The 27,745-nt window shown below is 37.0% G+C and overlaps 1 long non-coding RNA gene across 1 annotated transcript; it reads right to left on the bottom strand.

The window, feature by feature from the left end:
- Nucleotides 1-11,756: 11,756 nt before the first annotated feature.
- Nucleotides 11,757-27,060, bottom strand: LOC123582329. Its single transcript, XR_006704322.1, has 3 exons — nucleotides 27,027-27,060; nucleotides 22,585-22,590; nucleotides 11,757-11,946 (listed from the first exon to the last, which is right to left on the bottom strand). It is a non-coding gene; the product is annotated as an uncharacterized LOC123582329 (long non-coding RNA).
- Nucleotides 27,061-27,745: the final 685 nt, after the last annotated feature.

Here is a 27,745-nt window from a genome sequence, read left to right on the forward strand (position 1 = left end):
AAATACACTACATGTAGGCTAAATAATCCAATTAAAATAGAGATTGTCAGAGTGAAATAAAAAATCATCATACATGTGTGTATTTATACTTCCTATAAGAAACACCTCTTTCAGTGTTTCTTATAAGGTAAATAATAGTTAAAGGCAAAAAGATGGTAACAAACATCAAATAAATACTGATCTAGCATATTATATACATATAACATGCCCATATGTATGTAATTACACAAATATATCAACATAGGCTCATATGTATATGAATATATGTACCCATGTGAAAATGTATACAAATATAAATGAATACAAAAAATAGACTTAAAAATAAGAATCATTACTAAAAAATAAGGAGCTTATTTCATGATGTAAAGGTCAGTTATCCAGGCAGACATAACAGACATAACTGTTTTCAATTTATGCACTTCTAATTACATAGCATAACCTGTGTCAAGGAATAACTGACAGAACTAAAAGCAAAAAAATGACAAATTACAATCATAGAGGAAGAACGGCAATCCCTCTCAATAGTTGATAGACCGAGAAGACAAATTAATCTGTATGAATATCAATAAGTTGCATAACCAACATATTTTCTTCACTGATAAAATTAATACAATACACCAAACAATGACAGAATATACATTCTTTACAAGTTCACACAGACTGTGTGTCAAAATTGACCATATTCTGGGACAAAAATATGCCTCTGTGCACTTTAAAAAAATAAAATAATTTAGAACATGTTCTATTGTCAGAACAAAGCTAAACCAAAAATAAGATCAAATAAGGATAACTAGAAAATAACACAATGTTTGGAAGCTAAGGTGTGTACATTTTTTTAAGTTTATTTATTTTGAGAGAGAGAGAGTGTGTGTGTGTGTGTGTGTGTGTATGTAAACAGAAGGGCAGCGAGAGAGGGAGAGAGAATTGCAAGTAGTTTCCACACGGTCAGCACAGAGCCTAACATGGGAATCGAACTCAAGAATTGCGAACTTCTAGATCATGACCTGAGCCGAAATCAAGAGTCAGAGACTCAACTGACTGAACCACCCAGGTGCCCCAGGGTAGGTACCTTTTAAATAGTCATTGGTAGAAAAGGAAATCGCAGTGGAAATTAGAAAATTTAAAATGATATATCCAATTTGTGAGATGAAACAAACATGATGCTTACAGGTAAATAACCAGTCATAAATGAATATATTAGAAAACATGAAAGCTGAAAAATCATTGAATTGAGCTTTAACTCAAGAAGCTGGAATAAAACTAAAATTTTTAAAATCTTAAAAACATTACAAAGAAGACAATTTATTTTCTTATATATTACTTTGTATTTGTTATGATAGATTCAGTAAAACAAACAAGAAAGCAAAAAATTTTTGAAAAGAGTAATAAACATGAGAGACCTCTAACAAGAATAATTAAGAACCAAAGAGAGAAGATACAAATTAAATATTTCAGAAGGTATGTATATAAATTTAAAAAAAATTGGGGCACCTGGGTGGCTCAGTCGGTTAAGCGTCTGACTTCAGTTCAGTTCATGATCTCACAGCTCTGTGAGTTCAAGCTCCGTGTCTGGCTCTGTGCTGAGAGTTCAGAGCCTGGAGCCTGTTTGGGATTCTGTGTCTCCCTCTCTCGGCTCCTCCCCCGCTCACACTCTGTCTCTCTCTCTCTGAAAAATAAATAAAATTTTTTTTAAAAAGTTTTTAAAGAAAAAAACAGGAAACTTCACTATGGACTTTAAAGGTATTAATGATAGGAACATATGAAAACAATATACATTGTTTCAATTGTGTATTCATCTAAAATTGGGAAGAAGAAAAAATCTTACAGCAAAAATTCCAGAGATTTAAAAAGGATGGGATACATTGCAACTCATTTTTTTGAAGCCAACCTAAACTTGGTACCAAAATATGACAGAGACAAGAAAATTACTGAATAAGCTTTCTCAAGAAAGTAGAAATAGTTTTTACAGCAAATCAAACCTAGTAGTACATAAAATAAGTTATATGCCATAATTGAATTCAACCTATTTCTGTAATTAATGACTGGTATAACATTAAAAAATATGTTAAAGTTGTAAAAATAACAGAAAAAAAGAAAAAACAGATAATCTAAAAAAAGATGTTGAAAATAGCATTTGACAAAATTAAACACATTCTGATACAAATATTTGCAGCAGACTAGAAATAGAAGCCTCTTACCTATTTAATAGAAAACACAGACATTAATATTGAAATATTAAATCATTCCCTATGATTTCTGAATAAATTGAGTGACCTTTAAAACTATTCTAGGGGCACCAGGGTGGCTCAGTCGGTTAAGCCTCTGACTTCGGCTCAGGTCATGACCTTGCAGTTTGTGGGTTCGAGCCCCGCGTCGGGCCCTGTGCTGACAGCTAGAACCTGGAGCCTGTTTCCGATTCTGTGTCTCCCCCGCTCTCTGCCCCTCCCCTGCTCACGCTCTGTGTCTCTCTGTCTCTCAAGAATAAATAAACGTTAAAAAATTTTTAAAAAATAGATAAATAAAACTATTCAATGTAACAGACAAGAATAAAAGTAAAAATGGTATAAATGCAAAGAATGAACTCAATAGTCATTTTTTGCCTATAATACATTTATATATGCAGAAAACACCAAAGAAAATACCCCAAATACTAAAATTAATATGTAACACTCCCCAGATTTAGGATCGTATAAATAAACATAAGACCTCTCAGCTGAAAACTACAAACATTGAAGGAACTGAAGGAAAACTTGAAGGAACAAAGACATACATCACAATCTAAAATTGAAGAAGTCAATATTCTCAACATGTCAATTTTCCCAAAGTTGAGCTCGTATAGAATTTCATTCAAAATTGAAACTGTGCAAATACGTGTGTGTGTGTGTTTGTGTGTGTGTACATATATAAATGTTAGCAGTGATTCACAATTTAAGTGGAATTTTAAAGGACCAAGCTAAGAAAATGTCAACAAATAAAAATAAACACAAGACTTACACTATCATTTATTAAGAGAGGAAAATTGTGTGCGTACAGATCACACTTATAGGCACTTGATTTATAACAATGGTGAAACCAAGCTAAAATTTCCTATCAGTAAGATAAAAAAAAATCAAAATTTGGTGACATATTTGTCAGTGAGGCTATGGGAAATTGACACTCTTTTATATTGGTGATATGAATGGAAAATAACAAAACTTACATGAGGGGAAATTTGGCTATATCTTCCCCAAACAGAAGTGCATTTAACTTAAGATCAAGAAATACCAGCCCTAGAAATCTTTTCCAGGGATAAATTGGTAAAAAAATATAGAAAGCTACATAAATGGCTAGTATTTATTGAAGTGATAGCAAACAGAGTGAGACACAAAACCTGTATACCTATCAATAAAGGAATTTTAAATTAAACCACAGTGTACTAGTAAGTTGATTACAACGCAAACTGCTGAAAACAAAGAGCAATGAAAAAATATTTCAAAAAGCCAGAGAAAAGGGGAACATTACTTTTAGAGGAGTTATGATAAGAAGCATGGCTCACGTCACACAGGTAACAAATATCAGAAGAGGATACATAAGTAAACCAATAACGGAAATTTGGAAAGTTGGAGTCTGATATATCAATATTTGAAAATTGGGCAAGACACATTTGAAAACTCATGAATGAAAAAGAAAACATTGTGCTACCTGGGTGGCTCTGTCAGTTAAGCGTCCAACTCCTGATTTCAGCTCACGTCATGATATCATGGTTTTTGAGCTTGAGCCCCAAGTCAGGATCTGCACTGATGGCATTGAGCCTGCTTGGGATTCTTTCTTTCCACCCCTCCCCAACTTGTATGTGCATGCTCTCTCTTTCTCTCTCTCTCAAAATAAATAAATAAACATTTAAAAATAAATAAGTACACTAAATCTCAATGATCAGGGAACTCCATTTTAAAACCTTTACGATATTATTACAGATAAGCAAAAATGCAAAAATCTGATAGTACTAAGTGTTGGTAAAAAACTTAAATGAACTATCAGTGTTTAAAAAAAGAATATTTTGTGCTATCTCCAACTCGGCAAAGTCCCTAGTCTTTGATGGGGAGAAGGTGTCGTGTCTAGATAAGGATGAAAAGGAAAGTCAACATTTATATACCTCCCCATCCGTCTCTTATCAAAAGAATAAGGATGTCCCATTTGGAACAAAAGCTTCCAATCACTGTATTTTTAACAATTGTTTTTCACATATGGGTGACCACGTCAAAGGGAGAAGCAAAACTGGGCTCAAGGTACTTTACGCACATGAATAATGTCTCTAATTCAAAGAAACCTTTACTGAACACCCCTTAGATGAAATGCCAGAGATAACAGAATGCATGCTGTGACCTCTATCTCGAGGAGTTCACAGGCTGATCAAGGAGAAAATTTCTAAACGCATAATTGCAACATCCATAGATAGAGTCAATGAAGTGTGTGCTCCATGCAGGGACACCAGTGGTAAGAAGTAACAGACTTTATTCAGAAAGGGGAATTATGAGCCAGTCTGAAACAGGATCCATTAAAAATTTCCCAGGTGGGAGAATGTGGCATTGCTTGATAATATTACAAAGATCATAATATAACTCTTAGTAAAGATGCCCATGGCACTACCACTAATATAAACATCATAATATCAACAATTGCAGAAATGTGTTATCATTTTCACATTCTTTTTCAGTCATCAGTTGTCAAACATGAACATCGCATCCTGAAAAATGCCAGCTTCTTCCATTCGCTCCACAAACATGGAGGGCCATCTGGGTACTTCAGCTGAAGCCGTGACAAAATCATGGCTCCTGGCCAGCCTCGTGGTGCTCACAGACCAGTAGGAATGACTCCATACATTTTATTGTCAGTTTCCTCATACTTTTTTTTTTTCTAACTATTCACCCTCTCGCTCCATTTACATCTTCTCATTTGTACAAAAGACTCCATATAAGTAGCGTGTAGAAATTCCTTTGCTCCTGGGTAGGTTCACAGAGGCTACAAATTAGCCTTTCTTTATAGAAAATTTGGCCTGATAATAATAACTCCCTTTATAGAGGCCTTGCAAAGACTTTTTTTCCTTTCCATGTGGTGTTCAGAGATTAATGGGAATGGTGTCCACATATTTGTGTTCCTGCCAGACTACCCCACTTATCTGAAGCCAGTGTCAGGGCCCTATGACTATTAATCACCTGGCAGTCCCTGAAATAAAATCTGCATTGTACACTTCTTGGACTGAGGAGGGGGAAAGGGAATGGTGTGGTTTGGGGCTGCTTCTCATCATTAATTTTCAATTATGACTGCAAGAACCATCCCAGCTAAGCCTCAAGTAGGAGGGCAGGGGGTAAAAAAGCCCCCAGGGAAGAGTAATAAGGGCCACATGGAAGGGGAGAAAATCTGGGATGTATAAACTCTTTTTTTGGAAAAGAGAAATAATAAACAATTTATAAAATTCCTCACAGGGCAGTATAAAATATATCCAAACTAATTGGGAAAAGTCACATAAAGGACAAAACAAGAAGGCCTTTTATAGGCATAAATAAAAATGAGCAAGCCACACCTTTCCTTACAGCGAAACTTGTGAGTCCAACTTTCTTCACCAGTTACAATCATTGTTTCCACTAAAAAAAAAAAAAAAAAAAGAGAGAGAGAGAGAGAGAGAGAGATTTTGTGACCGCTTCTTCAGTTTGACTGACACTTCTCTCTCAGCCAAAGGAAAACATTTCATAGTCTTTAGAGGCCTGTTGAGGAATCCTTCTGGTGTGAAATAAGCAAGCACAGAAAATCTGTTCGTAAAAGGAAGGGGGAAAAAGGATTCAGCCTCCCTAGTTGGACCCAAGGAATGTGAATAATGAGGAATTAACTTTATGTGTGGTGTTCCGTATTTTAGAAATGGCTTTTACACAGAATATTCTCATCTCACCACATTCTACATTTTCAGTTTTACATAAATTCCATTTTTTCACTAAAGTAACTAGTGATCAAGAAGCAAAATCACATGCTTTGTATCATAGGCTAAAAATGCCATGTTTAGGACTCCAATCTCAGTCTCTCGGCTCTACACACACACTTTACCTGGCATCTTGATGCCTTCAAATCTTTAGGGATTGGGTATTGAAGTTCAGCATTTATATGGAGTTGTTATTTTATATAAGCATTCATATATTATTCTTGTCAATAGAGAAAGCCATCACTCATGTGCACACACACACGCACACACACACACACGTCCCACATCATATTGGATGTTAGTCACTTTTGGATGGACATTCTTCTCATTCAATCTCCATCCCAACTTTCTTATTTCACTTTGTTCTCCCTGGAGGCATAATTCCTTATTATGAATGTTGTGGATGTGGTAGGTCCTACATCCCATTCCCAAAGCTCTATAGGTCAACTCAATCCATTCCTACTTGGACTTAGCCAATCACACATCTTCTCCGACAATGAATCCTGAATGAGCAGAAGAAAAGCAGTCTTTTTAAAAGAGGACACCTTGGCTATTATTCTCACTCCTTTACTTCTAGTGGAAAATCTTGGTTCTTTCACTTTCACCAAGTTTACCTTTCTAGCATCTTATCAAACCAGTGTATCTGAAATTCCCAATACAGTCCTCGGTTGTCTGAAAAATCAAGACTCAGTTTCTGTGACTAACAACAACAACAAAAAAATGTGACCGATCCATGGTCTTCTGTAGTCTTGAATATCCACGACTTATGAAGACACAAGCTTGACTGTAGCGCCTGTGATTTCAGATTCTCATATAAAATTTAATTTCTTTCACATATGAAGTTAAGTCTTGACTCAAGACGTGAGAGGTAGACTAGATAAACTTCTAAAACATCTCTTGGAACTAAAATGTAAGGCTCAGAGTGTGGATGGCATTAGAAGACTTTTACGTGGTGTTTCCTCTGTCTCTGACTCATGGCATACACAGTCTATGTATGTATAGAGTAATTGAATCTGCAGTTAAAATTGGGTGAGTGAGGTAAAAATTCAAGAATGATCATATGTCAAAAGTTTTTAATGCTCTTTTACACCATTATACGGTTCATCTTACACAAATCTATTTCTCAGATTTTTTTAAACATATCAGACACGAGAAGTTTTCCATTACTGAATTGTAATTACATGTCTTTTTTAGCTGCACGCTGGTTAGAAAAACTTATCATAAAAGCTATTATACTTTGTTATTTTTATTTATTATTTTATAAATTATGTCTTCAGAAAAGTTCCCCTGATTAACCAAGAACTTGAAATAAATTTTAGGAGTGAAACTGTCAACTTTATATGATTTTCCCATTCCAGATTTCAACTTGATCTAGGTGTCTGATTTCTGAGTCATAATTTTGGCTTGGGAGAGGAAAATGGCAAATTTTATGAAAAACAATCCTGTGTTTGGAAATTTCAGACTTATTTTCAAGGTTCATTATTACTCTTTTATATTGTTAAGTCTTTGTCACCAAATAGGCTTTTATAGCAGTATAATACCAAAGTGAAACCACTGGAGAACAGGAGATTTACATGGTAAGTGTGTTAGAGGAAATCCCTCATTGAGTGGCAAAACGAGTGTTAAATTTCAGGTTTGATGAAAGTGACACTAGCCTTTATTTATAACGACAGCTGCTTGTAAGCCATGGAGACAAACTAGATTAAGAATTTCCTGATATTTTTTGCTCTGAAGATCATGTGACAGAAAGGACTCTGCCTTCAGATATTGAAATAGAAAATATAAATTTACTTTCCCACTTCCCCATAGGGGTTAAGAGTACAGGTTGACTGGTCAAGGCATTTGATCCAGTAAAAATTGGTCTGGATAGGAAATCAAGGCAACTCACTAACATGGAGTATGCCCTACCTCCATCTCTGGAGAATATGTCAGCAAGAAATGACTTTATTTACCTTGAGTATTTCATGTGGATTTGCATCAGCATGGATTAAGTTGTTCAGTTGAAAAAGTGCATATAAAAATGGAAAAAGTTTTTTTTTTAATATTTTGGTTTTACTTCTTGATTATAGAAAGGGAAAAAGGAAAAGAAGAAGGAAAGGAATGAAAAATAAGTGAAGAGAAAAGGAAGGAATTGAAAAGAAAGGAAAGGATGGGAAGGGAAGGAAAGAAAAGGAAAAGAAAGGAAGTAAATGATTAAATGAGAAGTGTCAGGTGATAGGGAGAAAAGACTGGATCCTTGCTGCCGAGATTCAAATTGTGATCTGAGATCACAAACTGTGTTATCCAAAGCAAACTACCTAACTTCTTGGTGATTCGGTTTAATCATGTGTAATATGGATCTAACATGGCACCGACTTCTTAAGTTTGTATTAAAGATCATAAACATTGAAATAAATAGAATCTTTGGAACAATACTTGGAACATCATAAGTATTTTAAGTGTCTGTTATTATGAATGTAGATTCCACAACTTTGTGCCTGTTCTTCAGTTTGTGAAACAGATTCATACTGAGTGCCCTGACTCTTCTATACAGACAAGATCCGTATGAATCTACTTTATATGGAATAAATAGGGGAAGGTAATGGGACCTGTAGTCTGGGTTTGTCAGTTCTACTACTCGTAAAAGTGTAAACTTGAACAAATTATTTAATGTCTTCCTTCCCTCACTGACAAATGAAAATGCAAATAAGTAGCTAATTTTTCCCCAGAAATGAAAAGATAAATTTATTACTCATGCAAGTAGCAGATATCTATTGAGCATCTTCCAAGAGACACTAAGCCAGGCATTGAAATTACATTATGGGGCCCCTGGGTGGCTCATTCAGTTAAGCGTCCGACTCTGGCTCAGGTCATGATCTCACGGTTTGTGGGTTTGAGCCCCACGTCGGGCTCTGTGCTGACAGCTCAGAACCTGGAGCTTGCTTCAGATTCTGTGTCTCCTCTCTCTGTTCCTTCCCTGCTCGCACTCTGTCTCTCTCTCTCAAAAACAAATAAAGATTTAATTTTTTTTTTAAAGGGCATGAAGAGAGCCGATTCTGAAGGTGTTTGAAATGTAGAGAAGGAGACACACACATGCACGCATAATTACAATATGCAATGAGTGGTGCTTGTTTAGAACTGTTCCAAGTTTCTATGAGAACTCAGAGGAAGGTATTGACATTATCTAGGCATTGGTGAGGGAGGCAGAAAGTACCTCACTTAGCAAGCATATGTAGCTTAGGGAAAACTTCACAAATACCATGACATTTGAACCAAGACTTGAAGAATGAGTGGCAGTTTACCAAATGGAGAAATAGTGGTAGGCATGATGCCCAACATGTACACAGTATGGTTATCCTTGCAGGGAGGGTTGTCTCAGTTTATGTGGCTAAATCATATGATGCTTTTATGAGGAAATTGGTGAAAAAAATATATTTAAAGATTTTTCTAACCATAAAGAGTTAGATCATCAAGAAAAAACGTTCGTATCCTCCAGGTTCAAGGAGAGTCATGTTCTTACGCCTTCATCAGAGCCATTTTAAACCCATCTCAATCTTTCAGTAACAATTTGTCTTCATTAACCTGACTTCTCAGCCAATCAGCAACTGTTTGGCTCCAGGGACCAGGTTTGTAAGCATCTGAGAGGTTAGTCCATCTTTAAACATCCTTGCTTCTAAATTCTTGCAGATCCCTGAACTCCATACTTCCCCAAACCTGATATAAGATCAATTTCTTGTTTAGTTCTTTGTTTCTTTATTCAGAGATATTATGCCTGACAACTATAGCTATCCCTTGCTTAGCAAACAATATATTCAGCTTTGATTCCATATTTTGATACTACTTAATGCTTTTACTATTATATCTCCCCACCTCCTTTATTTACTAAATTTTTAAAAAAATTTTCAGTGTTGATTTATTTTTGAAGGAGAGAGAGAGCACGAGTGGGGAAAGAACAGAGAGAGGGAAACACAGAATCCAAAGCAGGCTCCAGGCTCTGAGCTGTCAGCACAGAGCCCGATGCAGGGCTCAAACTCATGAACCATGAGATCATGACCTGAGCCGAAGTCGGACACTTAACTGACTGAGCCACCCAGGCGCCCCTATTTACTAAAATATTTAATAAGCACTGACCATATGCCTTCCTAAGTGTGGCCTGAGGTTGCACAGACTTTGTCTTTGACCTGGGGAATAGACCCAGGGATTTATCCAGAATATGGATGCTAAAATACTTTAACTAAACAGCCACTCTATAAATAAGAGTGGATACAGGAGAACAAACAGCTGTTGATTGTCTACAATGAGACATGCATTATTACTACTTGCTTCTCATAGTTTACTTTTGTTAAATACTAGAGCAATATCCCAAGGTGGATGTTTGCATGCCTGTTTTCCAGATATGAACTAGCATGTCGAAAGTTTTAGCAACTTTCTCAAAGAAGAAATAGAGCACTATATGATACCAATTTGCTCTGTCTTCAAAACTGAAGGTCTCATTCAGAGAGAGGAACTGTTTGCTCTGTTGTAAAACATAAAATTGAAGTGTATCCATCTAATGATAGTTGGAATCAAACCTCACTCTAGAGCATGTATGTATATTTGTTGATATCACTAAATACTTAAGCCAAGAATTTCCTTCTAATGCTCCGCTCTTTAAAAATTCTGTTCTGCATACCTCAACATCATAAGGGCCATATATAAAAGACACATAGCTAATATCACCCTAAATGGGGAAAAACTGAGCCTTTCCTCCATGGTCAAGAACAAGACAAGGATGTCCACTGTTACCATTACTATTTAACATGTACTGGAAGTCTTAGCCTCACCAATCAGACAACAAAAAGAAATCAAATGCATCCAACTCAGCAAGGAAGATGTCGAACCTTCACTATTTGCAGATGACATGATAGTTTATGTAGAAAACTCAAGACTCCACCCCAAAATTGCTAGAAACAATACAGGAATGCAGCAAAGTCACAGGATACAAAATCAATGTGCAGAAATCTGTTGTATTTCTATACACAAAAAATGAAGCAACAGAAAAAAGAAACCAAGGAATTGATCCAATTTGCAACTGCACCAAAAACAATAAGATACCAAGAAATAAACCTAACTAAAGAGGTAAAAGATCTGTATGCTGAACATATAGAACCCTTATGAAAGGAATTGAAGAACACAAAGAAATGGAAAACTATTCCATGCTCATGGATTGGAAGAATAAATATTGTTAAAATGCCTATACTACCCAAAGCAACATACACATTTAATGCAATCCCTCTCAAAATACCACCAGCATCTTTTGCAGAGCTAGAACAAACAATCCTAAAATTTGTATGGGATCACAAAAGACCCCAAATAGCTAAAGCAATCTGGAAACAGGAAAACAAAACTGGAGGCATCACAATTCCAGATTTCAAGCTATATTACAGAGCTGTAGTCATCAAGACAGCATGGTACTGGCACAAAAACAGACTCCAAGATCAATGGAATGGAATAGAAAACCTAGAAGTGGACCCACAATTATATGGCCAACTAATCTTTGACAAAGCAAGAAAGAATATCCAATGGAAAAGAGTCTCTTCAACAAACGGTGTTAGGAAACTAAGAGTGAAACTGGACCACTTTCTTACACACTACACAAAAATAAATTCAAAATGGATGAAAGATGTAAATATGAGATAGGAAACCATCAAAATCCTAGAGGAGAACACAGGCAGCAACCTCTTTGACCTCGGCCACAGCAACTTGCTAGACACATTACCTAAGTCAAGGGAAACAAAACCAGAAATGAACTATTAGGACTTCATCAAGAGAAAGAGCTTCTGCACAGTGAAAGAAACAATCAACAAAACTAAAAGGAAGCCTACAGGGTGGGAGAAGATAATTGCAAACAACATATCTGATAAAAGGTTAGTACCCAAAATCTGTGAAGCAATTATCAAATTCAACATTCGAAAAACAAACAACCCAGTTAAGAAATGGGCAGAAGACATGGATAGATACTTTTCCAAAGAAGACATCTGATGGCTAGCAGACACATGAAAAGATGCCCAACATCGCTCATCACCATGCAAATACAAATCAAAACCACAATGAGGTGCCACCTCAGCTGTCAGAATGGTTAAAATTAACAACACAAGAAACAATTGTTGATGAGGATATGGAGAAAAGGGAATCCTCTTGCGCTGCTGAAGGGAATATAAATTGGTGCAGTCACTCTGGAAAACAGAATGAAGCTTCCTCAAAAAACTAAAAATAGGGAGCACCTGGGTGGCTCAGTCAGTTAAGCAGCCAACTTTGGCTCAGGTCATGATCTCGCGGTCCCTGAGTTTGAGCCCAGCGTCAGGCTCTGTGCTGACAGCTGGGAGCCTGGAGCCTGTTTCAGATTCTGTGTCCCCCTCTCTCTGACCCTCCCCGTTCATGCTCTCTCTCTGTCTCAAAAATAAATAAAAGTTAAAAAAAATTAAAAAAAAAAACAAAACTAAAAATAGAACTACCCTATGACACAGCAATTACACTATTAGGTATTTACCCAAAGGATACAAATTTACAGATTCGAAAGAATACATGCACCCCAGTTTTTATAGCAGCATTACCAACATAATCAACTAGAGCCAAACTATGGGGAGAGCCCAAACATCCACTGGAATATTACTCAGCTATCAAAAAAAAATTAAATCGTGTCATTCCCAATGATGTGTATGGATGCAGAATGTACTATGCTAAGTGAAATAAGTCCATCAGAGAAAGAAAACTACCATATGATTTCACTCATACGTGGAATTTAAGAAATAAAACAGATGGACATAATGAGATGGAAGAGGGGGAAGAGGAGAGAGGGAAACAAACCACAAGAGACTCTTAGAAAAAACTGAAGGTTGATGGAGGGAGAAGGGTGGGAGACCAGATAAATGGGTGGTGGGTATTAAGAGGTGCACTTGTTGTGATAAGCGCTGGGTATTGAATGTAAGTGATGAATCACTGAATTCTATTCCTGAAACCAATATTGCATTGTATGTTAACTCAAATTTAAATTATATATATTGTAAAAGAAAAAAACTTGTGTTCCATTATAGAACTATAAATTATTGTTTTTACATTTTAATTTATAAAGAATATATCTAAAAATAGTTCATAGTTGGGGTGCCTGTGTGGCTCAGTTGGTTAAGCATCCAATCCTTGATTTTGGCTCAGGTCATGATCTCATAATTGGTGAGTTTGAGCCCTGCATTAGGCTCTGCACTGACAGCGTGGAGCCTGCTTGGGATTCTCTCTCAGCCCCTCCTCTACTTGCTAGCTCTTCACCTCTTTCTCAAAATAAATAATCATTAAGAGAATAAAAAATCATAAAAATAGTTAATACCTAAGGAATACTTTTAACACTGATATTTACTAAGCACCTTTCGACCATTTATACATTTTACTCCAATAACTCTTTCAAATTAAAAATTATATTATTGCTGCTTTCCAGATGATAAAACTGAGACTTGAAGAGGTTATGTAAATTCCCCAAGGACCTGTATCTAATACAGGGCAAAACCAGGATGATGACATTTGCTCTCAATGATATTTTTTAAAGTTTATTTATTTAGTTCAGGGGAGGGAGGGGCAGAGAGAGAGAGAGAGAAAGAGAGAGAGAGAGAGAAGGAGAGAGAATCCCAAGCAGGCTCTGTGCTGACAGTGTGACTTAGGGCTTGATGCTGAGCTGACTGAGCTTCCCAGGCATCCCCTCAATAATGACTTGTTTCAAAAATTCTTGTTTCAAAAGTTAACATATAAAAATAATACTTGTAAACAACATAATAAACAAATATGTAAAATAAGTCTTGTCAAGGTTCTAAACACTTACCAGTGATACTTTCCTACAGTTAGAAGCTATTGAATTCTCTCTTCTGGACAAAAAACACAATTAATTGAAAGATACTACAGATTTACAAGCATAGTGCAAATTTAAGCTTCATGGATCCACTTAAATGTGAATTGGTTTTCCTAGAGAGATTACAGCACTGAAAATGGATTTTCCCTTCCTTATGAGTTTTTTAACAATATTTTCTTTTTTCTGTCTTACTTTATTATAAGAATACAGTATATAATAATATAATATACAAAATATGTGTTAACTATTTATGTTCGTGGTAAGGCTTCCAGTCAATAGTAAGCTATTAGTAGTCAACGGTATACATGGAGTTTTGACGGCACAGAGGGTCAGAGCTCCTAACATCTGTTTAAGGGTCAAGGGTATTTTCCTCAATTTCCAACTGAAAATATGTCTTCTTCATGATTTGTCATTCAGATAGGTAAGCCACATTCTACATTTCGTGTCCATCCTACAGAGAGAGATCTGAGGATGAATAAGTCAATTTAATGCTCCACACAGTCAGGGAAAATTCTAATTGCTAGGCAGAAGTGGTCTCCTCTAACATTTTCTTTCTACCTAGGAAGGTCCAGTAAAATCTTCGTAGTTTATAGAAAGCTCTGCTACCTTTGTAAGGCACTATGTGAAGGTTCTGAATGATTGTCATGTTTACTTTCTTATCTGTGTCCTGAATTCTGCGGTTCCACTCTCAAAGAACTACTTGCCGAAACTTGTAGGAAATACTACTCACAGCATCGATAAAACAGAAAACTAAATACATAAATAAAATAATGTGTCCCTTTCTTGCTCTGGATCTTTTGAAGTAATTCCGCTGAGACACAGCCATAAGGAACGACTTTGTAGGCCTTTAATATGACAGGATCAAAGAGCTTATTAGAATGAATTACTTGAGGGGACTCCGTGATTACATTTCCCTGACATACAAAAACAAACCAAAACTAAGAAAGACAGAAAACAATCTCTAAATCATACAGGAACAGATTAGAAGGCACCAATGCCCTTGCTTCTTCTATCAAATGGCAGGACAATATGTTGATAATTCTAAGCTCTCACATATGCTCTACCTCATTTAATTGTTAACAAACCCTCTCCATATTTAGACAAACTTGACAGCTTTGGTAACGAGTTTTAACAAACAATGAGAATACCATTTGATTCTTTTTATTTTGAAATAATTTTAGATTGACGGAAGAATTGCGACGATAATACAGACAGTCCATTTAATAATACATAATACAGATCCAGCGACGGCTAATATTAACATTTGACATAACTGTGGTATATTTATCAAAGCTAAAAAAGGAGAATTGTAGGGGTGCCTGGCTCAGTCAGTTAAGCCACGACCTCTTGCTTTCTGCTTAGGTCATGTTTCATGGTTCGTGAGTTCAAGCCCTGCATTGGGCTCTGCACTGGCAATGCAGCACTTGCTTGAGATTCTCTCTCTCTCCCTCTCTTTCTCTGCCCTCCCCTGTTCTCTGTCTCCTCTCTCAAATAAATAAACTTCAATTTTTAAAAATGAGAACTATATGATATTTATTAACTAAACTATAGGTTTATTTTTAATTTCACCAGATTTTGTACTAATGTCCTTCTTCCTGTTCATGATCCTACCTAGGATAACACATTGCATTTAGATGTCATGCCTCTTTAATCTCCTTCGATCTTGGAGAATCTTATTTATTTATTTATTTATTTTCCCTTCCTTCCTTCCTTCATTCATTCATTTATTCATTTATCTTATGTCTTCCATGGTCTTAACAGTTTTGAAGAGTCCAGATCAATTATTTTATAGAATGTCCCTCCATTTGCCTTTTTGCCGTGGTTCCTCAAGATTGGATGAGGGTTATAAGATTTGAGGGAGAATACCACAGCGAGGTGCCTTTTTCAGGGTGTGTCAGCAAGAGCATGACAGTAACAACTGACTTATTTCTCATGTTAATCTTGATCACTTGGATCAAGTGCTGTCTGCTGGGTAAAGTAAGTGGTTCTTTCTCCTTTCCAGACTCTATTAGATTCTAGTCACTAAATCCAGTCCACACTCAAGGGGAGGGCAATTAAGCTCCCCTTCTGGATGCAAGAGTGCAAGCTGATCTGTGGTCATATGTTGCCACGGCCAGAATTAATAAATATTTTGAAGGAAATAACTTGAGACTGGCCAAATATCCTGTTACCCTTCAAAGGTTTGCCCACTAACTTTATCATTCATCAATTGCCTACAAGAATTATTACGGTGCTCTTCTCATAGTTATTTTCTATTTCTCTCTTCCTATTTGGGCTTCTTATTTGAAATTCTTCTCAAATATCTGTCTTGTTTCTCTCATTTATTTACCTTTTATTTGCTCAATGCTTTATTGATGTCAGTACAGGCACACAGTGCTTAACTCGCACATCAGTTATTTTTTGTGTTCTATATTAGGACTTGGAATGCTATAGCTTTATTGCTAATTTAAACCATTTAAAAAATAGCTATGATGTACTTAACATTACACATTGTCCAGGAAACCGGTTCTAGTTTCAATGGAATTACATTAAGAAATTCTGGCTTAGAAACAAAAATACCATATTGAGTTATTATCTTCCACCCCTATCAAAAGTGAAACTCACCAGTGTCTCACTGTTTTTAAATATTTCTCTAACTCCCTGAAGGTACATAAACTCTTTTTTTTTCTATTTGGTGAAAAAGGAAGGCATAGATGGAAAACACAGAAAAGAGACAAAGAATCAAACTTCGAGGTGAGGTGATATACATGAGAAGTTTCAAAGAAAGGAAAGGATTAAAACATAAGAGGAGAACGATAATCAAGATTCACTTCATTTTATATATAATGTAAATGCCCAAGAATGGAAATTCATGAAATAGGTTATAGGAAGAGATTGTACATAGCCATTCGAGCAATGGCCTTTGTTTTTTTTTTTTTTTTTTTTTTAAGAATGTGCAATAGCATGGGAAAGGTCACAGAATAAAGTAGAGCCAAAAAAAAAAAAAAAATGGCAGGATACAAAACTAGACATGCACCATTATCCTGATTTTGTTTTAAAAAAAGGAAAGGAAAATAATATGAAGAAAATAAATATTATATGTATAAATATGTAAAAAATATTTTAAAAATTAATTGCTAAATGATACACAAAACCAGTGGGATAGCAAAATGCCTAATAGCCTACCAGGCAGCTACTGAATTAATTATTGAATACAAGAACATATTAATAGTAGTTATGGCTGGGTGGTAGAATATTTGATGACAGTATTTCTTCCTTATGTTCCTTGTGTATTTTCCAAGTTTTCTATTCTAAACACACATTATTTGGAGTTTAAATAAGAACCTGCAATTTAAAAAAAAAAGATAACAACTGGTTTTCAACTGTCCTTAGGCTTTCAAAAGTGACCCTTGATGAACAGTGTTCTGCTACTTTATCATCTAGCGATTATTTTTAGAAAGAAGCAATATTTAGGGGAAAAATCCTAAATTAAAATAGTTCCTTTCTAATTAATCAACCCAAGAACTTGGCCGCTCAATACAAATGGTGTAGGTCACCTGAAAAGCAAACAGAATAATCGTAACTGCTTTAGGAGTCTTTGAAGTTATAGATTAAGCCAGTGGGAAATTAGCCAGATTGCCATTATAGCTGAAAAGTGCCGGAAGGCCCCGGCAGCCAGTGTAATTATGCAAGCTTTGTGAGCCTTGAAAATTTTGTGATTGTAATGCGTGCTCTCAGCCTTCATAAAGTTCTACACCAACCTGCATTCTTTAAACTGCTGTCTGGCCCAAGGCTGAGTGATAAATTAGAAGAGAAAAACAAATATTGCAGCAAACCCTTCTTTTCATATCAGAAGTTTCTTTACCCATTACGTTCCTAAGGGATGCTGGGATAGGCATGTGCATCGTCCTCCAGTGACTAACGCCACTGGGGTAGGATGGAGAAATTGACATTCCCATGAGCTTTTTCTTACAGGGTAGGCAGCGGCATACACACAGCTGTGTCTAATTATGACTGGAATGTCAATTATAAAAGAGGCCATCGGGGTGCAGACAGAGGTCACTGATAAGCTTGGGGACTCACCATAGCGTGGTAAAGTTTCAGAGCTCCGCTCTGAGGCCCAGAAGAGCCCAGCCTAAAATGATGCTCTGATAATCTCAGGTAAGTACATTTGTTTTGGCCTCTCTTGCATTTGAAAGCTATTCTAAACTGAAATGTCATTCAGATGCAAAGTGCGTTGAGAGAAAGGGAGGTCTGCTGCCCCGTGAACATAGGCCTTCATTTAAGTAGAGAAATAATTAAGGGAAGGGGTGGAAGAAAACATAGAATCAAAATGTCTTCACATTCGCACAAAGACAGAACCAGAAGTCAAGGGTAAAAGGGTGACCCGGGAAAGAAAGTCTTCAATCCCCTTTGAAGATGTACCCTCTGAGAATAACAAGGCTTGAAGGAAGCCTCCAGAGAGGAGTCTCTGCTAAAGAGTGTATTCCATCAAACTGGAGGAGTAAAATCTTTCTTACGGGTGACCTTCAGTTCTTTTGCAGATTCCTTGCCAAAGATAGCATTTCAGACAAGTAGCATCTGGTCTCAAATGTCTGGCAATAATATTGTGCGGGACAGTGGCCTTAAATTTCAGACGCACAGATCACATTAGGAAATTATTAAAAACTAGTGATTCTTCCTCCCACACTTATTTCTTCATGCATACAAAATGCATTATTCCACGGGTTCAGAGACACCCCCAACAATCTACTAAAGCACATGAACCTGTGAGCCGTTGTAATAATCTCTGATGTAAAAGTTGATGACAAGTAATTTCGTGTAACTTATTCTCCTAGGAATTGAGTAGATCAAATATCTCAGCTAACCTAGCTTGATTCTCTAAGGGAAGTATCCTATTTTATTTGTTTTTAACAGATAGGGACACTGAGACAAAGAAAAGTTGAATGTCGATGATGGTTATTTGGATATGAATCAAAGCTGAGAAATGAGGTTATCAATTTCCTATTCTCTTGTTCATAAGTCTATTGTTCACATCCAATCTATCAGTTGGTTTGTAAAAACCAAATGAAATATTTCTGTTGAAGCCAAAAATTCAGAGAAACTATTCCTTAATGTTTTGATACATTTTCACATAGTGCAACCACAAAGCTACACAGACCATTTTGAACCATTTCTGTAATTAAAATTATTTAATAACTGAAAAGATTATCCTCAGAATTACAAAAGAAACTATTTAAGACAGTTCATTTAGAGCACCTGGGTGGCTCCGTCAGTTGAGTATCTGATTATTGATTTCAGCTAAGGTCATGATCCTAGGGTCATGGAATCAAGCCCCACATGGGGCTCCACACTGAATATGGAACCTGCTTAAGAGTCACTCTCCTTCTGGGACACCTGGGTGGCTCAGTCAGTTAAACGTCTGACTTCTTGTCAGGTCACAATCTCGCAGTTCGTGATTTCAAGACACATATCAGGCTCTGTTCTAAGAGCTCTGAACCTGGAGCCTGCTTTGGATTCTGTCTCTCTCTCTCTCTCTCTGTTCTTCCCCAACTCATGCTGTCTCTCTTTCTCTCAAAAATAAATGGACATTAAAATTTTTTTAAACATTCTCTCTTTCTCCCTCTGCTCCTTTACCCTATTTGCATACTCTCTTTCTCTTTCTCAACAATAATAAATGAATTAATTAATTAATTAAAATAAAACCTCACTTATTAAATTCGAGTGTTTGTGTGAGAAATTATGGACAACTATTAAAGCAAAATCTTGGGGCACTTGTTTGGCTCAGTTGGAAAATCATTTGACTTGATGTCAGGGTCATGAGTTCAAATCCCACGTTAAATGTAGAGATTACTTACATAAATAAATATTTTTAAAAGTTAAAAAAAATAATAAGAGAGAAAAACAAAATCTAAAACAATCAAAAAAATAAGGGCTCTCAAAAATAATCGCGTCAAATCAAAATTTAAAATAAATAAAAGTAATATGCTTACCCTACCCTTTTTACTGCATTTAATTGTCTTCCTTTATAACTAAAGATGAATGTCCATAGTAAGCTCCCTAAAATCCCTCCTTGTATACTCCTCCCTATCCCTAAAGGAATTGTTGAGTTTACAGCATATCTATTTAACCTTGGAACCTGAGGTGTTTTACAGATGTGTACACACACACACACACACACACACACACACATTTTTGTTAATATTGTTATTTGGTTTTACCATAATTATCATTTATTTATCTGGGCATTTCATTTTGGTCCATAGACGCTTGGAGATGGGAACCAGTTTTTGATGTATACAATAGACACAATGGTGTCTTCCCTCACCACCCCTCAAGCTTCCCTCTTAGGGCCAAATCCTTCCCCAAGGCTGAGTGTCAGTGGTCGGCTGCTCATAGCTGAGCCCCTCCCAGCAGTCAGCTTAGCCAATGACTGACTGAGGCAGAAATGCAGAAGCCCAGATCCTCCTTGACTCATCTGGTGATAATTCCAAAGGGCCATCTCAGTCTCAAACTCTTTGTAGAATCAGTGGAAACCTCAACTACAAATTGAATTTGATGACCTTCCAGTGTCCAACCAGTCTTCCTCACTTGTGGGGAGGGTATTCAATTCATTTGTATATACTTTTCTTACATATCTACATTTATGAATCTTTACCTTCATCAAAATAAAACATTTTGAAACTGACATACAGACTTCATTTGGATTCCATGAGTTTTTTCCACAAACACTATTTTTCTGTTCCATGATCCAATCGAGGATGCCACTTTGCATTTACTAGTTCTATCTCCTGAATCTCCTCAAATCTATGACAATCTCTCAGTCTTTCCTTGTTTTTCATCATATTGACAATTTTGAAGAGTCTTCAGCCAGGTATTTTGTGGAATGTGTCTCACTTTGGGTTTGTTTGATGTGTGTTCCTCATCTCTCTGGAGTTATTGATGGGGTAAAACCACTTCAGATATGAAATGTTCTCATTGCATCATATCAGGGATACATGGTATCAACATGACTTTTCACTAGTGACACAAACCTTGATTATTTGATTAAGGTAGCATCTGACAGGTTTGCCACTGTAAAATTGTTATTTCTCCTTCTTCTATCTCTTTCCCAAAGGCACCTAGCCATACAACTCCTGCATGAAGCTCTGTTTCAAAGTCTGTTCCCACAGGATCCACCCTAAGAAAACATGTAGAATCACCCATTTTACTTCAACCTGTGTCCTCAAAAATTCACTGAATAATTTGGTCTGTGAAATTTAACTTTGTCAATACCCGTAGAATAGAAACAAGATAATCACAGTTAATTTGGCCACCATGCCAGTGTTACACCAAGAATTACACGTTTACAAAGTTACTGGCTAATTTACTTTGTGCAATAGCCTTAATTCAAGGAATTCACAGAAAGAGCAGTGTACTGTCAATAGATACACATTAGCACTCTTATGTTTGTTGTCCCTGGATATGATTCGATGTGCAAAATATTTGAAGCCCCCAATCACACACAATTATAGCACAAGGATCTAAACCTCTATCTTCTCCAATCACTAAACTACTGCTTGACCACATCAGAAATGCACACGTTCCTCTCTGAATTTTTGGAACCGGTTCAGTGACATCATATTTTATGAAAATCAACAACATCTCATTGAAAATTACTGGGCCTAAGATTCTCATCGTTGCTATGTCAAGATCTCCATTGGAAAATATCTCCACAAGGGAATTGGGGGGGAGGAGCCAAGATAGTGGAGTAGCACCGAAAGTCTTTGCTTCTCTCCTCCCTTGAAATTCAGCTAGATCAGCACCAAACAATTTTGCACACCTAGAAAATTGACCTGAGGACTAACACAGCAATCTGCATTACTTGAGTCGCAGAACTTAGCAGGTGTGTGGCTCAGAGAGGTGAACTGGGGGAAAGAGAAGCTGAAGAGGCTAGGGAGCTGTTTTGGTTTGTGAAGAGAGGACAGAGACAGGGAGGAGAGTACAGGAAAAGCACTCCTGAAAGCAGCTTGAGAGAAAGAGAAAGAGTGGAAACACCCACAAGGACCTGGACAAGAGAGGTCGAAAGGAAAGAGATTCAATACCATTAGGACTCCATAAACAGGGGAGCGCAGAGTCAGAAACTCCACAGCTCATTACCTGGCAGTGTTCTGATGGGATGGATGAATCACCCCCAGAGCAGAGAGGGAGATCCAAGGGGTCTTCCGGCCACACGGGAGAGGCAGTTCCCCTGCTTGGAGGACATTTCGTAGAGGCCATGCAGCCTTCCCACAGGCAAAGGTCCCAGTGGACCCCAGACTACAGCCATGTTTGTGTGTGTTGGAACAAAGATGCCAGGGTGCAGTGAAGCCTGGCAGGTTGTGATTTACCATAGTCACTGAACTGCTGCTGCTACACGATTGCATGAACATTTTCTGGGGCAGGCTGGCACCTATCCCCAGTCTCTGGGCCTCTGTAGTGGCACAGTCATGTGAGCATTCCTGGGGGTGGGCTGGCACCTGGCCATTTCGTGGTGAGACCCTCCCCAGAGGGTCAGAGCAGGCTCAAGCTATAGGTCCTCAGAAGTGAGAGGTTTGGAAACACAGCCCCATCTGAGATAAAATTCAGGAGGGAAGTGCCACTCAGCAAACTGCCAGCTTGGACATGTACAGTGTAGAAGCAGGGAGTACACGGAAGCCAGAGACAAAGGAGGGGTGTTTGATTGCCAGTTGGCAAGAGCACAGAGTTCTGATGCTAGAGACTGGGAAGCTGGTGAGACCTTTTTCACCTCTCCTGCATGAGCATACATGTGTAGGTGCACCACACAGATCTACCCCAGTAAGCTAAGCAGCACCACCTAGTGGAAAACGGAGCTGTTACACCAACCCCCTTCCAACTGCACCAACCAAGCCCTAGAGGAAAACCACAAGTCTCTCCACCTGTAATGTGCTTCCTAGTTTGACTTCTAGGGGAAACTGGGTGTAATTTCATTCAGATTTCATTCTGTTAACTGGTCCATCTATTGATTATTTTTTCTTTTCTTATTCTTGGATACAGTAAGAAAAAAATTTATTTTTATTTTCCATTTTTTATAAAAACGATTTTTCTTTAATTTTTTTCTACTATATTTTTTATTTTTTTGTATTTTTTTTTCAACGTTTTTTATTTATTTTTGGGACAGAGAGAGAGACAGAGCATGAACGGGGGAGGGGCAGAGAGAGAGGGAGACACAGAATCGGAAACAGGCTCCAGGCTCTGAGCCATCAGCCCAGAGCCCGACGCGGGGCTCGAACTCACGGACCGCGAGATCGTGACCTGGCTGAAGTCAGACGCTTAACCGACTGCGCCACCCAGGCGCCCCTGTATTTTTTTAAAAAAAATTGTTTAATGCTTATTTATTTTTGAAAGAGAGAGAGAGAGAGAGCCTGCAAGTAGGAGAGGGGCAGAGAGAGAGAGGGAAACAAAGAATCTGAAGTGGGCTCCAGGCTTTGAGCTATAGGCACAGAGCCTGACATGGGGCTGGAACTCACAAAACATGAGATCATGACCTGAGCTGAAGTCAGTGATTAATCGACTGAGCCACCCAGGTGCCCCTTTTTTTTTTTTTTTGTAATTTTTAAGTCTATTTTACTTACTTCGTTTCATTTGAGTCTATTTTATTTTATACATTTTTTTAAATTTTTATAAACATTATCTTACCTTTTTTCCTTTTTAAAATTTTCTTTTCTTTCTCTTTTTTTCTCTATTATATCAAGCTTTGTTCAACAACCAGACCAAAACACACCTAAGATCTAGCTTCCTTTATTTGATTTTTTGTGTGTTGATTTTAATTTTTTAATTTAATTTTTATTTTATTAATCCTTTTTCCCCCAAAATGAAAAACCAAAGGAATTCACCCCAAAAGAAAGAACAGGAAGAAATGACAGCCGGAACTTAATCAACACAGACACAAACAAGATGTCTGAACCAGACTTTAGAGTCATGATAATAAGAATACTAGCTGGAGTTTAAAAAAGCACAGAATCCCTTTCTGCTGAGGGAAAATTTTATCTAGTCAGGACAAAATTAAAAAAGCAATAACTGAGATGCAATCTCAAATGGAAGGCACGGCAGCAAGGATGGATGAAGTATAGCAGCAAATTAACAATATAGAAGACAAACTTCTGGAGAATAATGAAGCAGAAAAAAAAGGAACACTAAGGCAAAAGAGTATGATATAAGAAGTAGAGAACTCAGTGCCTCATTAAAAAGGAATAACATCTGAGTCATAGGGGTCCCAGAAGATGAAAAGAGAGAAAAAGGGGTAAAAGATTTATGTGAGCAAATCACAGCAGAAAACTTCCCTAACCTGGGGAAAGACACAGACATCAAAATCCAAAACAGTAAATAAAACCCCAAACCAGCAGAAGATGGAGAAAAAAAAACACACACACACAACAGTAGAATGGATCAATGAAACCAGGAGCTGGTTCTTTGAAAGAATTAACAAAATTGATAAACCCCCTAACCAGTTGATCAAAAAGAAAAAGGAAAGGACCCAAATAAATAAAATCAAGAATGAAAGAGGAGAGATCACAACCAACACTGCAGAAATCCAAAAAATAAAGAGCATTATGAACATATAATTGAACAATATGAACAATAATTATATTGGCGTATAATTATATGCCAATAAATTGGGCAATCTGGAAGAAGCACAGAGAACTCCCATTAGATTCAACAAAAACCGACTATCAACAAGGCATATCATAGTTAAATTCACAAAACACATAGACAAAGAAAGAATTGTGAAAACTGCAAGGGAAAAAAGTCCTTAACTTGTAAGACAGGTCAGGTTCCCAGCAGACCTATCCACAGAAACTTGGCAAGCCAGAAAGGAGTGGCTGGATATATTCAATGTGCTGAATCGGAAAAATATACAGCCAAGAATTCTTTCTCTAGCAAGGCTGTCATTCAAATTAGAAGGAGAGATAAAGAATTACCCAGAAAAACAAAAACTAAAAGAGTTTGCAACCACTAAACCAACCCTGTAAGAAATTTTTAGAAGGACTCTCTGGGGGGAGAAAAGATGAAACAAAACAAAAAAGACCAAAAGCAACAAATACTACAAAGGACCAGAGAACACCACCAGAAACTTCAACTCTACAGGCAACACAATGGCAGTAAGTTCATATCTTTCAGTTCTTACTCTAAATACCAATGGACTAAACGCTCCAATCAAAAGACATAGTGTAACAGAATGGATAAGAAAACAAGATCCATCTATCTGCTGTTTACAAAAGACCCATTTTAGACCTAAAGTCACCTTCAGATTGAAAGTAGAGGGATGGAGAACCATCTATCATGCTAATGGTCCCCAAAAGAAAGCTGGAGTAGCCATACTTATATCAGACAATCTAGGTTTTAAAATAAAGACTGTAACAAGAAATAAAGAAGGGCATTATTTCATAATTAAGGGATATATCAAGAAGATATATCAATTTTATATATAAAAATACATAAGCATATAATATATATAATTATGACAATATTTATATACACAAATATATAAATCAATTAATCACAAACATAAAGAAACTCATTGACAATAATACCATAATAGTAGGGGACTTCAACCCCCCACTTCCAGCAATGGACAGATCATATAAGCAGAAAATCAACAAGGAAACACTGGCTTTGAATGACACACTGGACTGGATGGACTTAACCGATATATTCAGAACATTTCATCCGAAAGGAGCAGAGTACACATTCTTGTCAAGTGCACATTGAACATTCTCCAGAATAGTTTCTCCAGAATGTTCTCAAGAACATTCTCCAGGTTCGAGCCCCACGTCGGGCTCTGGGCGGATGGCTCAGAGCCTGGAGCCTGTTTCCGATTCTGTGTCTCCCTCTCTCTCTGCCCCTCCCCCGTTCATGCTCTGTCTCTCTCTGTCCCAAAAATAAATAAACGTTGAAAAAAAAATTTAAAAAAAAGAAAAAAAAGAACATTCTCCAGAATAGATCACATACTGGGACACAATTCAGCCCTCAACAAGTACAAAAAGATTGAGATCATACAGTGCATATTTTCAGACCAGAACACTATGAAACTGGAAATCAACCACAGGAAAAAAAAAATGGAAAGACAACAAATACTTGGAGTACTAAAGAACTTCTTACTAAAGAATGAATGGGCTAACCAAGAAGTTAAAGAAGAAATTAAAAAGTACATGGCAGCCAATGAAAATGATAACACTACAGCCCAAAACTTCTGGGCTACAGCAAAGGTGGTCATAAGATGGAAGTGTATGGCAATCCAGGCCTTCCTAAAGAAGGAAGAAAGGTCTCCGATACACAACCTAACCTAATCTGGAAGAAATGGAGAAATTCCTAAAAACATATAAACAACCAAAACTGAAACAAGAAGAAATAGAAAATTTGAACAGACCCATAACAGTAAAGAAAATTAATTATAATCAAAAATCTCCCAAAAAAACAAGAGTCCAGGGCCAGATGGCTTTCCAGGAAAATTGTACCAAACATTTAAAGAAGAGATAACACCTATTTTTTGAAGCTGTTCCAAAAAATAGAAATGGAAGGAAAACTTCAAAACCCATTCTATGAGGCCAGCATTACCTTGATTCCAAAACCAGACAAAGACCCCACTAAAATGAAGAACTACAGACCAATTTCCCTGATAAACATGGATGCAAAAGTTCTGAACAAGATACTAGCCAATCAGATCCAACAATACATTAAAAGAATTATTCACCACGATCAAGTGGGATTTATACCTGGGATGCAGAGCTAGTTCAATATCCAAAAAAGTCAATCAGTGTGAGACATCATATTAATAAAAGAAAGGGTAAGAACCACATGATCCTCTCAATAGATGAAGCGCAGTAAAGGAAACAATCAGCAAAACTAAAAGGCAACCGACAGAATGGGAGAAGATATTTGCAAATGACATATCAGATAAAAGGTTAGTATCCAAAATCTGTAAAGAACTTATCAAACTCAACACCCAAAAAACAAATAATCCAGTGAAGAAATGGGCAAAAGTCATGAATAGACACTTCTCCAAAGAAGACATCCAGATGGCCAATTGACACATGAAAAAATGCTCAACATCACTCATCATCAGGGAAATACAAATCAAAACCACAGTGAGATACCACTTCACACCTGTCAGAATGGCTAACGTTAACAACTCAGGCAACAATAGGTGTTGGCAAGGATGCGCAGAAAGAGGAACGCTTTTGCACTGTTGGTGGGAATGCAAACTGGTGCAGCAACTCTGGACAACAGTATGAAGGTTTCTCAAAAAATTAAAAATAGAACTACCCTACGACCCAGCAATTGCACTACCAGGTATTTATTCATAGGATACAAGTGTGCTGTTTTGAAAGGGCACAAGCACCCCAATGCTTATAGCAGCACTATCAACAATAGCCAAAGTATGGAAAGAGCCCAAATGTCCATCGATGGATGAATGGATAAAGAAGATGTGGTATGTATATATGTATATATACATATATATATACACACATATATATATATATGTATATATACATATATATATGTATGCACACACACACACAATGGAGTATTACTCGGCAATCAAAAAGAAGGAAATCTTGCCATTTGCAACAATGTGAATGGAACTAGAGAGTTATGCTAAGTGGCATTAGTCAGTCAGAGAAAGACAAACTCATGTAACTTCACTTATATGTGGAATGTAAGATACAAAACAGATGAACATAGGGGAAGGGAAGCAAAAATAATATAAAAACATGGAGGGGGACAAAACATAAGAGACTCTTAAATATGGAGAACAAACTAAGGGTTGCTGAAGGGGTGTTGGGTGGGAGGATGGGCTAAATGGGTGAGGGGCATTAAGGAGAACACTTGTCGGGATGAGCACTGGGTGTTATATGTAGGGGATGAATCACTGGATTCTACTCCCGAAATCATTATTGCACTATATGCTAACTAATTTCGAT

The sequence above is a fragment of the Leopardus geoffroyi genome, chromosome B3 (genome assembly GCF_018350155.1).
Source record: "Leopardus geoffroyi isolate Oge1 chromosome B3, O.geoffroyi_Oge1_pat1.0, whole genome shotgun sequence".
Lineage (NCBI taxonomy): Eukaryota > Metazoa > Chordata > Mammalia > Carnivora > Felidae > Leopardus > Leopardus geoffroyi.